Genomic DNA, 12,330 nt, shown 5'->3' with positions numbered 1-12,330 from the left:
GGGCAGAACTGGAAGCTCCATCATCGGACTACACGCTGAGAACTGACTGTCACTTAAGTTCATAGTATTTTGTAGGATTTCTCATATTCCATAGGCAAATGGACTTCTCCCATCCCAATTCCAGACACCACAAAAAGCCCACCCCTATAAGCCAGGTGAGTTGTTTCCCTTTCCAGTAGGAAACAGCAGTAGTGAAAATTAGTTTCTTTTGTTTTCTAGCTCTCATGAGCTCTAGAGGTTAAGAAGGCTTGGAGCTTCAGTTCTCTCAGACTATCGACTGCCCAGCAGGTAAAGAAAGCAATAAGTGAAAAGTAATTGATAGCAGCAGGTAGCTCCAATAAGTTTCTTAATCAATACAATTTATAGCAGAGACAGCTCCAAACACCAAAGTAGGGAAGCCCAACTTAATGTGTTTATAACCTTTCTCATTTCGTTTTGCTCATTTTTCCTTCCCTACTTCTTTCAGCAGTGTTCTTTTGAGAACTAATTTCTCCATGGACATAACAAGCTCATGCTTCATTCACCATTATCTTACAAACTCCTTGTAAATTGAATTACCTGTATGGCAAAGGGGAACTGCCCTGGTTCTCCAGGACAGAGGAGAGCTCAGATATATGGCCTTGTTCTTAGAAGAAAGTAATTTAATTTTTTTCTGTTATTGGATTTAAAGTGAGGACAAAAGAGTGGAAAGCAAATAAAAAAAAAAAGACCCCCTCTTGAAAAGAGCAACAGAAAGGAAACAGCCATTAAAACAAATATTTTTTTCATCAATAACTGGTTCCTTAATTTCCAGAATGTGGAGAGGGAAGGATGACTTTGACATTTATGATGTCATGGGACTGTACACAGATTTCTCACATGTATCTTGTGTAGCTTTTCTTGCCTTAATTTCCCCATTCATAAGCCAGGGATAAAACATATAATTCCCTCACAGCAGAGGGTTTATTTACCTCACGCACATTGAGATAATGCAACAGAAAGTACTCATTATTAAAAGATAAACTCTCTCTGTGCCAAGAAACACCACTTGCAACTGTTCTGACAGGTAACATAAAATACATCAAGCAATTATGGCTTTCTGACAATGACCAAAGTGTGCATCAAGAAAGACGGGAGGCCTTTCCAAGTTTTCCTGATAGATCCAAATTTAAGTAGTTTACTGCTCAGAACTAAACATTTCAGCCGACTATGCCAAGGACCCTTCAGACATCCCGCCAGTACTGTTATTGCATGGACACACACTCAGTTCTGAATTCTGACAGTCTCTTCTGTCATAGTTTTTGTGTCTGCACATTAACGAACACGGTAAGAGGAGCCTCAAAGAGACGGGTTTGAAGGGCAGGTAGACAAGGGTAGCTCCACGTGTTTGAAGGGTGTTTCTAATGTTTTCGCAGTCAGATTAGGATGCAGTAAGGAATCAACTGACATTTTCCACACAGCACAGCACAAAAACCACCACGCAATCCCAGAAACACATGTTGTGTTATATCTCCTACCTGAAAGCCACTAGAATACCCGTAGATTCTTTTCCGCATATTCTCCAGTCCAGTGATATGGGTACAGAACATTTCTCCTTCTCAGCAACTTCTGCCTCCCAATATTATTGCTCTGGAAAAAGATGAGCATCAAATCGGTTATATGGAGAAAGTGGATAGAGAGTCATTTTCTCTGTATCAAGAGCATTTTTCTTCATCCTTATTAGCTGAGATGGGAAATGGAAGAGTGATTTTCACTTCATTCAAAACTTTTCACAGAATCATGATCAATATTTTCGATACACAGACAACAAAAATATGTTTTAACATGAAAAGGTCCGTTTTGGTAAATATTAAAAGCTGATTATTATTCTAAATAACCAGATGGAGAATCATGAAAAGTCTGTATTTGTCAGTTACCAACATTTTTCAGGAAAGCTTTAATTAAAGGCCATTTTTCAGTGGGTAAAAACTCCACACTTTTCAGCAAAATGCTAAAAATACTGAGAAAGAGTCTTGGCGAAATTTTTGGCAAGATGAGTAAACCTCAGTAGAAAGTCTGTTCCATGGGAGATGTTTAATTCTGCTCCAGTGACTCAGCAGGCTCAGACAAGCTTACAAGCTGCTAGATGTTCTACCAAGACTATTACATGAACTTGTCCTCCTTCAAGAAACCTTTTGCTATATAAGATGGTCTAGGAAAAAAAAAAAAAGTCAGCGCTCCAGTCATTCAACTGAGGAATCTAAACCAAGGACATTAAAATTTAAGGTATCAGAAACTACCACTTGTCCTCGTATACAGACTAGGAACCAGCAAGAAGGCGATCGCTAAAAAGCTGGATTCCCCGCTCCTGCAGGACAGAGGTACAGTTGAGGTTAGATGACTGCTTCTGAAGCTTTTTCAGAAGAGGTCATCTCAGCCTTTTTTTCTCTGAGAACCATGGCCTTCTTGAGCTCACTGTGAGGAGGTTTTCTTTGTGGAGGGGACAACTTTCATGAGACAGACCTTCCTAGGGGAATAAAAGCACGAAGCCTTCAGTGAGGACTCTAGAGAGGACCCTAGAGAGGAGTTAAGATTCTCCCGTGTGCAAAGATCCATCCTGGAAAGGCCTAGGTGCACTCAAAGGCCCCTTAGCAAGCCCTCAAGAGGTTGCTGAGAAACATTGGAGCCTGTTCCTGAACCTTGAGCAGGAGGATTAGTCTTCTTCCCCGGGAGCAGTGAAGAGCACTCCTATGTCAGCTATTGGAGAGCTGCAGAAGGTCCTAGGGCCCTTGTGGGGAACTGTCCGTACTTGATGCTATGCATCAGAACAGGATTATTTAAGCAACATCCAACTGCAGCAATGCCAGGAAGAGATACTGTATCGGGGAATCTATTTCCCTTTCTTCTAAAGACATTTTAAGTGAATGAATAATTCATCCCGAATGACATTGAGCCGAGGCAACTCTCCATGTTACCACCTGATTATATGTTCCATAAAAAGAGATGACAGCAATTTATCTCTTTTCTCTTGCCGGGTGGGCTGGTAGGGGGATAAATATGCTGCCACCAAACTGGAGCAATTGATCATCCCTCAGAGCAGCCAACGACACTTTTACTGATTTGGCATTTAGTACTTCCCAGTGGGAGCAGTAGGGAGAGGGACATCACCATAAGCCTTCAGGAAAGGAGGGAAGACCATGGGCAATGGAGGGCTCACTTCATTACTCATTGCTGGATATCCAGCAAAGGCATCTGGGCAGAAAAGCCTTTTCCTAAAAGAGTGCAGTCTGCAAAGATCAGGTGCTCACACTGCTATCTGGTGCTAAGGAAAGCAGCTATTAATTCTTACTCTGCTGTATTATTGACTGAACAGTGGGGTTAGGCTGGAGGAGAGGCACTCCATTAGACAAGAAAGAAACACGATTCTGGAGAACGTCTAACAATCTGCATAGCACATGCCAGTTGTTCAGCTGGGAAATTGGAGTGAGAAAGATTGGTCCTGGGAATTAAAAAACAGGTTTCCTTAAAGGAAAGGGGACTGCAAGTGGATGCTGCTTTGGCTAGAGGGAAAGCCTGCTGCCCCGTCCTTACATATGCCCACTTAGGCAAACCTGAGACAGGATCACTAGTTCTGCCAACACGGGGCTTTTTTTGGATGACCTGAAACCACCGAGCATGGATCAATTAGAGCCAAGTCTGAGAAGTGAGGACTTCCTTTCCTTAAACAACTCGCTGCTCTGCTATAACCGCAGTCCACTGTGGGGATATCCCATATGTTTATGGGCATATAGACAGCTGCTGCCACACTACACCAAGCCAAAGGCAGCCAACTGCTTGGTTGTCTTGCCCACCAGCAACCCATCCTGGCTATAAGTTTTCTCCCCTTGCTGCAGCCCCTCTGCATGTACTCCCACCTCTGCCTCCTGCCATTCCAGGAGTCCTCTGCAGCCAAAGGCACCCACCCGCACTGGAGTAAATGAAACATTTCCTCGTGCACATATTGTGCTGTGCACATCCACACCTCCAGTGCCTTCCCTGCACACTTTGCTACCTCTGTCCTCCTCCTCCCTGCTCCCAGCCCGTGAGGGGCTGATACAGCATGTAAATATGCTACAGAGACACATCCTCCCCACCCCCGTGCTGGCTATGGAGAACATAAAACACAGCGGAGATTGCTGCTATTTTATTATTTATGAAGCTTTGGTTATTTCGTATATAAATAATCCATGACTGCAAAGTGTTGCTGGCACTGTAATTGAATATTCATGAGGTATTTCTGTTGAGAATTTTTGCCATCGCTTCAAACCCAGACACAAAAATAAAAATAATCATAATAAAAATTTCATCTGTTATTTCACAGTTTCAACCGCTGAGAAACAAAATCTCTATGTCTCCCATCCTGAGGGCTTTTTGGAGGCGGGGGGAACAAAATCGTAGGGTTAATCTGAAAGGAAGGCAGGTTCATGCTGCACTGGAAAGAAGCAGGAACATCCCGCATACAGCTCTGCCTGCTGTCACTTAACATTGTCAGGATGCTCCATCTGGGGACGTATGCTGTCTGCACAGAGTACAAATTCCCTCCCTCCTAGAAACATTTCTCTTTTCAGGTTTTATCCTAGCCAGCACCTTGACAGAGAAGCACCCAAGTGGGATAACTCAGCATGGAAAATGGAAGCATGTTGCTGCCACCCTGTGGAAAATGGTGGCCCCCAATCGTGGTAGACCACTCTAGAGGTTCACAAAACTACAGCTGTTGTGGTGGTTAAAGAGATTTGTGAGGCTGTCATTACCCTGATGAGACCCAAGGGTAACGAAATGGGAATTTCCATTAAATAATTGCAGGATTTGCAAGGAAGATGTTTGGACGCTTTGCAGGAACTATTGATGGTGTCTGGGCTATACCCATGGTGCACAGGGGGCACGTGCATTGACAGGATGAAGTACTGCTGCTGTAGAGGCTTCCAAGGGCAATTTTGGCAAATTCCTGGACATATGCAATGATCAAGCATCTCTTACATCCTGAAGAGGGGCATATGAGAGCCCGGCAGTCAGATCCGAACTTCACATCCACCCCAATCTGCCACGGTCCACGTGCAAGTGGTGTATGTGAGGCTATGTCACACCAGCACATCACAAATGGGGCCAGAGCTCTCAGAACACCTTGCCTTCCAAGAGTGATTTATGGGCCCTGCCAATCCAGCAGACTGAACTGCAGAGACAGCTGGAGCGTGCAGCAAAGAGAGCAGCAATCCATCACCACCAGCTGGGAGTCACCCAGGAATCCATCAAGAGCTTCATCACGGTGACATCTTTGCAAAGGCAGAAAGAGAAACAAAGGAAAAAGATGGAGACAGAGTGAGCCAAGAGTGGGAAACGCACCTAGGATTTCTCAGAACTTCAGAGCCACAGAAGTAAAACAAAATGACAGACAAAAAAAAAAATTTTTTGTTTCTAGTGATTCAGATGGTTTTGCTTTAAAGGCACAAATTACAATGCCTCACACAGCTGAGCAGAGCTTGCTGGTCTCAGCCATACCAGCAGCAGTCAGAAATTGCTTTCCCATTTGCTAGCTACAGAGCTGTGGTAGGCATTAATCACTTCCAGGTACGATGACTGGATGGTTGTGATGGCAAGGGCATTTTATTGCTAGGGAGCTGCAACTGGCAGAAGGAATCAACCCCAGCTCCACCTCAGAGGAGAAAGGTGATGCTCTGTGCTTGAAGAAATTTAAACGAAGCTGCAGTATTTTGCTGTATGGCACTGGAGTTTGTACTCTATCCTAATGCTGACTCCTCAACCTGCTCCTCCAAAATAGATATGCCCAAGTCCAGAAAAATACACATGCAGCAGCTTAGCACGCACAAAGGGAAGGGGCACACACACAGATATAAGTGTGCATTGAATCTAGGAGTATTGCGGGAGAAGGTAAATTCAAAGATGCAGTGAGACACACGCTCCCCTGTGCAGTACTACAATCAGTACAAGAGCATACATTGTCTTTCTCTCATCTACAACTCAGTAATAAGAGATATGTCAAGTTCTTCAGTAACACAACTTCTCTCCATCCCTAAGCCCCATAAAAAACCCAGAGAATATGATTTCTCCTAAATCTGTGTTAGACACCAGGGAGAGACATAAAGAAACAAAGTGAGCATCTGCTTTTGGATGAAAGAAAAGCAATTTACCTTTAAATAGGGAACAGCAGAACAAAGCACATTATTTCTTTTTGCTCCAGGGACAGACACCAATGTTGTTTTGAGTCACGCTGATTACAGGTTAAACATGTACTCCCAAAGCTCAGGAAACACGGAGGATGTGCTGGGACCTCTTAGAAGAGTATAAACCAGGTGAAAATTTTGCAAAAAAAACCCCAAAACAACAAATGAATCATAGAATCATAGAATGGTTAGGGTTGGAAGGGACCTTCAAAGGCCACCCAGTCCAACCCCCCTGCAAGGAGCAGGGACATCTCCAACCAGACCAGGTTGCTCAGAGCCTCATCCAGCCTGGCCTTGAACATTTCCAGGGATGGGGCATCCACCACCTCTCTGGGCAACCTGGGCCAGTGTTCTATAACTCGCATCGTAAAAAAATTTTTCCTAATTGAACAATATTTTTTCCTAAATGAACAAAAGGATTCAGAAGCTGGTAGTAGAGGTAACATACATATTCGGGCATCACAAGATGGATAAGCCTTCAGAACGAGTCGGTGCCAGAGAGATGGGGTGTGGGTCAGGGACAGCCTCTGTGGGAGCAAAGCAGAGGTGGGCACGAGCTGGAGCAGCCAGAAAGGCTGCACAGGAGGCTGAGGGGAGGAACACTTGGACTGGAGAAGTGCAAGCACCTAGGACTGTGAAGAAGAGGTTAGTGACTTCCTAACCTGGGTTTATTTCTGATACATGTGTCTTCTGGGGTCCTTTACTTGCCTCCAGAAGAGCCCCTCCGCAGCTAAGACATCCCTACAGGCAGTTATGTATCCACCTGCCCTGAGATTACATGGAAGTATGGGGACAGTACGATTTGCAGTGTCCCGGGAACTGCTTTTACAGCATGAGGCAAGCTGAGTTGTATCTAGTTTACCTCCAGCAGATTCTCTGGTGCCGTCTGAGTCATGCGGACTACGTGGAGCCATTTGAGTTTACAATCCTTTTATCTCTCTGACCGAGGGATCATACGCTGCTTCCCCCAAGCAGAATAATGAAGCCTTATACATCACACGTCCCCCAAAGGACTTAATTTCCCTTAATCTAAGGGGAGGATTTGCCTCCAGTTTCCAGCCCTTTTATTATCCATTTGTTGCTCCATCTGCAGTGCAGATCATAAAAGAATTTTTTATTTTTTAAGACAACCTTTGTTTGGGTCTCATTAAGGCCTTACAAAAAATCCCAGGCTGCTCACAGCTCAGAGAAATAGAATGAGACAGAGGCACTGAAGGCTAGATGGCCTTGCTCTCCCTCTTAACAGTGCACAGCAAGGACAGGGGATACCTGGCTCACAACCAGAAAAATGGAGTGATGGGTCAAGAGAAACGCAGCATTGACACTCGTCCTTCCCTCAGACCCATGCTGGCTCTGAAATATGTTCTGACAAACAAGACTGGTTCTGGTTTGGTGAAATACTGTTACGCACACTGTGGTAGCAGCAGGAGCAGCAGCCAGGGAGCCAAGACTCCTCTGTGCTACTCAAGATGCAAAGATATACCAAGAAGATTGCCCCTGTCCCAGAGAACACATCCCATGTTCTCTGCTTGTTTTAAAGATGTGAGGCACATGCAGTCTGTTACTGTGGTGGGCTATAGCTACCGAATTCTGTTCCTGGCTCTTTCACTGATCTACAGCCTGGCCTCGAGCATACTTCTCCACTCACCTCTGCTTCTATTTCCTCATCTGCAAACTAGAGTCTTACAATTCAGTATAGTGGATTATTTTAAAGGGTCTGGGTGTCATAATGGTACAACTCAGCACGTAAAGGGGGTTAAAACAAGACATTGCTTTCTCTGCTTTTGTAGCAGCCGTGTGCTAGCAAGAGGGAATACATGCCCAAGGAAGCATGCAATCCAGTTACCCCAGCTCCTGTACCAGCTGTGCATAGACACCCATACATGAGGTGGTGTTGCCTCCTAAACTGCTGCTGCTTTATTTTCTCCCATTGCTGTTCTTGCTAGGCTAGAAACTGGCACTGAACTGAAAGTAATTTCCTTTCATTTTAAATAAATAATAATTTAACAATGTATGCTGCTGAATTCATTCTTGCATCAAAGGGGAGATGATTGCACTTCCCAGTCCAGAAAGACAGAGAGAGGAGGAAGGCATGGCTTTATAATTAAATTTGCTTTTCCTCCTTTCTTTGTGCATCTCATTTAAAAAAAAAAAGTAAAAAAAGAAGACATGAGAAAAGCACACAGAAAGGCTTGTGCCTCAGCCGCAGGAAAAAGGAAAAACTCCTTTTGTCTCTTGCTGCTACTTCCATACGACCGCATGGATAACACAGGGAAGGAGACCCTTTCAGTTCTGCGTGGGTGCACGGCACAGTAGGAAAAAGCAGAGCCATTTCAGTTGCTTCTTGGGAAAAGAGCAGAGAGCTGAAACCTTAAGTTCCTAGGCATTTTCCTTGACATCTCATACATGTAATATGCTATTAGGGGCACTATTTACACACGGTAGAGCCAAAGTGCCACAGCAGAGAGCACTGTGACATGCTTAGGATGATGAGGCAATTCAGCAGCTGGCTGTGCTGGCGTGGCAGCTGCTCTCCCTCGGGCCCATTTCATCTACCCAGGCTGATCAGAAGTCCCCCATTCACAGAAATTCAAGTACAAATTACTTCAGCATTGAACCCCATTGTACTGTGACCTCTCTAAAGCCAAGCACTGACATTTCTCGTAAGCTATGGCATTAGCAGAGTTGTACCAGCCTCCTTGCAGCTCTGACCAGCCTCCCCAAGTTCTGGTCCAGTGTGCGCTGGGGCTGGGCCTTGGAAGCCAGCCTGAATCCTATACTGTCTGCCCGACAGGAACATCCTCAGGGACTGGGGATTACTCACCTTTAGAGAAACTCATTGCGTCAGGGAACAGCAGGAAACACTCTCATTCAATCAATGCAAACAAGCACATTGCAACTCCCTCTATAATGAGCCTACACTCACAGCCGTCTCTCCCCGTGGAAAGATAAATGATTCGGTATAAGGAGGCTTTGCTGAGCATAGTTTATAAGAATGACAAAAATGTTTTCCTTAAAAGAAAAGCTGTTGAGGCTATAGTACTTAGATACTGCCCAGGTTACTCCTTTAGAACCACCTTTGATCTCTGCTCAAGGTGATCTCTCTCATTGCCCGAGTGCTGCACTGTGTCCACATTTGCTTCAGTCCCATGAACGGGCATCCCTTGATCTTGCAGGCAGCTTGCTTTCAGCACCGACTCTGGTCCAAGAACTGTCTGAATTCTGGGAATCTCTCTTCCCCTGCCCCTTCTCCCTTTGTACAGGGAAGGTTTTTTTCTTTGCATCTTCACTATTTAGTATGGCAGAAGGGGAGCAGGAAATCACCTCCAGCTTTCCTCGCCGCCTGCATCCCAATTGCTCCAGTGGGATTTGGGCTGCATGCCAAATTGTTCCATTTGCAGTGGATCTGGGGCAGAGGGAGGACAAACTGATCGTGACATATCTCAGTAGAAAAGACTTCAGAGCAGCTAGCTTCTGGGACCTGTTCTGGCTACTCTAGTTGTGTCTAGGGCTGCTGAGCACCCTCCCTCACCCACCCCAATTTACCTGCCAATCTGCAGCATGGCCTACTGAAAACAAACAGCTCTCCTACAGACAAAATTTAAACACAAGGAAACAATAAAAAAAATTAAAAAGTGGTATTATTGTGCATTATAAAATAATGAGACCGGTTTTTTCAATTTGTTTCTACCCCAGATAGTGGCAGTGATCAGCACTTTAGAAGAGAAGCTTCTTCCGCGTCCTGGCATGTGTTATTACTGTTATTAATAGCAAGCCATTCCCGAGGGCAGCACTATGCACAGGTACATTTATTTCCTTCACAGCCTTGTCACCCCCTTGCTGGTGCTCCAGCTCCCAACAGCACACCCCACTACGAGACAAGGGAGGCAGATGGGAAGTTCGGCACTGCTCCGCCACGCTCCAGACACAGCTTGGCCTCGTTCTGTCACTCAGGGTGTGCCTGTTAGTTTTATATCATCGTAATTGCATTACCTGTGTCTCCTACCACTGTTATTTCCTGTTCCTTTCTCCTAAATCAAAACTGTCCTCAGGAGAGATAAATACTTGGACACGATCTCCTTCCCTCTGAGCCAGCAGGGATGGGGCTATCACCAATTTGCTACTCAGTAATGAGGCAAACTTTCTCCTAGTTTGTTTTTCTATTTCCAAGTGCTTACTCACACCTTCTGCCCTCTGAACAGGATAGGACATGTCCCTTTCGTGGGACAATGGCTATTTCTCAGGACGGCTGCAATAAACAGCTACGCACTTGAGCGTTACTATGACCACACCACCAGCCTCAGGTTTCCAGTCACTCCCTCACAGCAAGCGCTGGCATTCAGACACGTGAGCAAGTAATGAACTGGGGCTTAACAATATAACATGCAACAACTGAGCTGGAATACTCACCCTCCAGCCAACCAAGGTGAGATAAAATGGACAAGCAAGTCAGTGTATGCCTCTGTTTCTCCACTTGGCCACTGTTTATCTCACCTACTGAAACCATGCTAGGGAAGTGACCATGTCTCTCGGTATCTAATGGAGCAGGAACCGGCCCTTTGGGATCGATCCCAGGTACTGTCACAGTAGAAATCATAGCTATAACCCAGCCTCAAATACTCAAAAACAAGAGCAAGAGAAGCATCTTTAGAGAAACTCCCCACTTCGGGGAGTTCTTCGGCTGATTCAAAATACACAATGTACATTCTGTCCTGAGACAGATGTTGTGCTGAGCTCCCTCCTTTGCCTAATTTGTAGCAACTTCTGTGGGTCACATTTACCTTCCCTCGGCGGGATGAGGTTCCGGGCAGTCACCAAAGTGCTAAACCAGCTCTCAGTCAGCGGTACAGTCCAGAATTTGTGAGCACTGAAGAAATCAATACAACTGGGAAGCTTAGCTCCTCTTTGCCCACTGGCCACGTTCATCACCAGCAGAAGGTAACAAGGTAGAGCCATTTAATAACACAGCTCATTAGGCTTCTGACAACAGGAGATTATGAAACCAAGGCCTCAAACAGAGCCTCATGAGTCCATTTGTTCCTGTAGTTTTAGGCTGAGCATAGTTATACTTCCCAGCACGTGAGGAACGCATGTCTGCACAAGATTCCGAGGGATATCCCTGGGAAAATCATGTGGGAACTCCCTTGAAGGAACAAGACAGAATGCTCAGAAAAGTGCTTGAAAATAGTTTACATGAAGCAGGTAGAGATGACCTGCAGGAGACAGATTTTTCTTTTGGCTTCCCAATATCAAAGAAGCAGACAGAGCTCAGTTTTGTCAGGGAAACTCCAGAACAACCACTACTGGCTGGTCTATTCTAGATCACATTTTCTCCCTTCTTACTTCTCTGTTGCTCAAATACTAACATTCCATGAGAAACAGAACTGTAATGGACAGCCAGAGTCCAGTGAGGGACACCTTGCCGTTGCATTGAAGGAGGCCCACTATGCAAGCTTCAAAATCGTTTTCACGTGGGGAGAGACCAGTCCCTGCACCAGACAGAACTACAGGTATCAGGAGCTACAACACATGGCTCTCCTGGTTGAGAGTGGCTGGAGGAACCAAAGCCACCATTAAAACAACAAGGAGTAAAATCCTGATCCCTTTGAAGTTAGTGACCAACCCATCGCTGATTTTGATGAGCTGTGGGACTTCATCCACGGTCTCCCTACAGGCCTTTCACATCGCTATAAGAAGGAAGAGGTGGTGTGGAAGGAAGAGCAAGGCTCCCAGCTGCCATAGCCAAAAGGAAACATTTTGATAATTAACCTGCATAACACAGTCTCCTACCTAGCGCAAGCTAGAAAGCAGACTCCTCATTTCTGCAGGAATTCTAGCCACCTGAAGCGTCATACACTTTTTTGAAAGACACCCAGCCTTATTCAAAGACTTCTACTAACAGATAATCTACCACAACCCTAGGAAAGCTGTTCCAGTACCTAATTATTACATTGTTTAAATTTTATTTCCATCCTAAGTGAGTCAGACTAGACACACTTCCAGCTATTCAGCTTCCAGACATTGGATCGCACTGTGGCCACTGTCTGCTAGATTAATGAGCCTTCTATTATCAGAAATCTTTTCCTTGTACTTAAAGACCGTGATCAAGTCACCTCTTTAGCTTCCTTTGAATAAACCAGCTGCAACTTCTTGG

General features: G+C 45.1%; 1 protein-coding gene across 2 annotated transcripts in view; it reads right to left on the bottom strand.

The window, feature by feature from the left end:
- UBIAD1 (UbiA prenyltransferase domain containing 1) overlaps positions 1–12,330 on the bottom strand; it is a 100,799-nt gene that overhangs the window by 55,760 nt on the left and 32,709 nt on the right. Inside the window, exon 4 of one of the 2 annotated variants that reach the window (XR_015260850.1) lies at positions 1,497–1,608. The gene's annotated coding sequence lies outside the window, so the exon portion shown is untranslated. Of the gene's footprint in view, positions 1–1,496; positions 1,609–5,153; positions 5,268–12,330 lie in introns of those variants that run through there. The other variant, XR_015260851.1, reaches the window with a different exon arrangement.

Source organism: Chlamydotis macqueenii, chromosome 21, assembly GCF_036417535.1.
Source record: "Chlamydotis macqueenii isolate bChlMac1 chromosome 21, bChlMac1.mat, whole genome shotgun sequence".
NCBI classification, from domain to species: domain Eukaryota; kingdom Metazoa; phylum Chordata; class Aves; order Otidiformes; family Otididae; genus Chlamydotis; species Chlamydotis macqueenii.
Note: the sequence above shows the minus strand (reverse complement) of the source record. Positions and strands in the feature narration are given on the sequence as shown.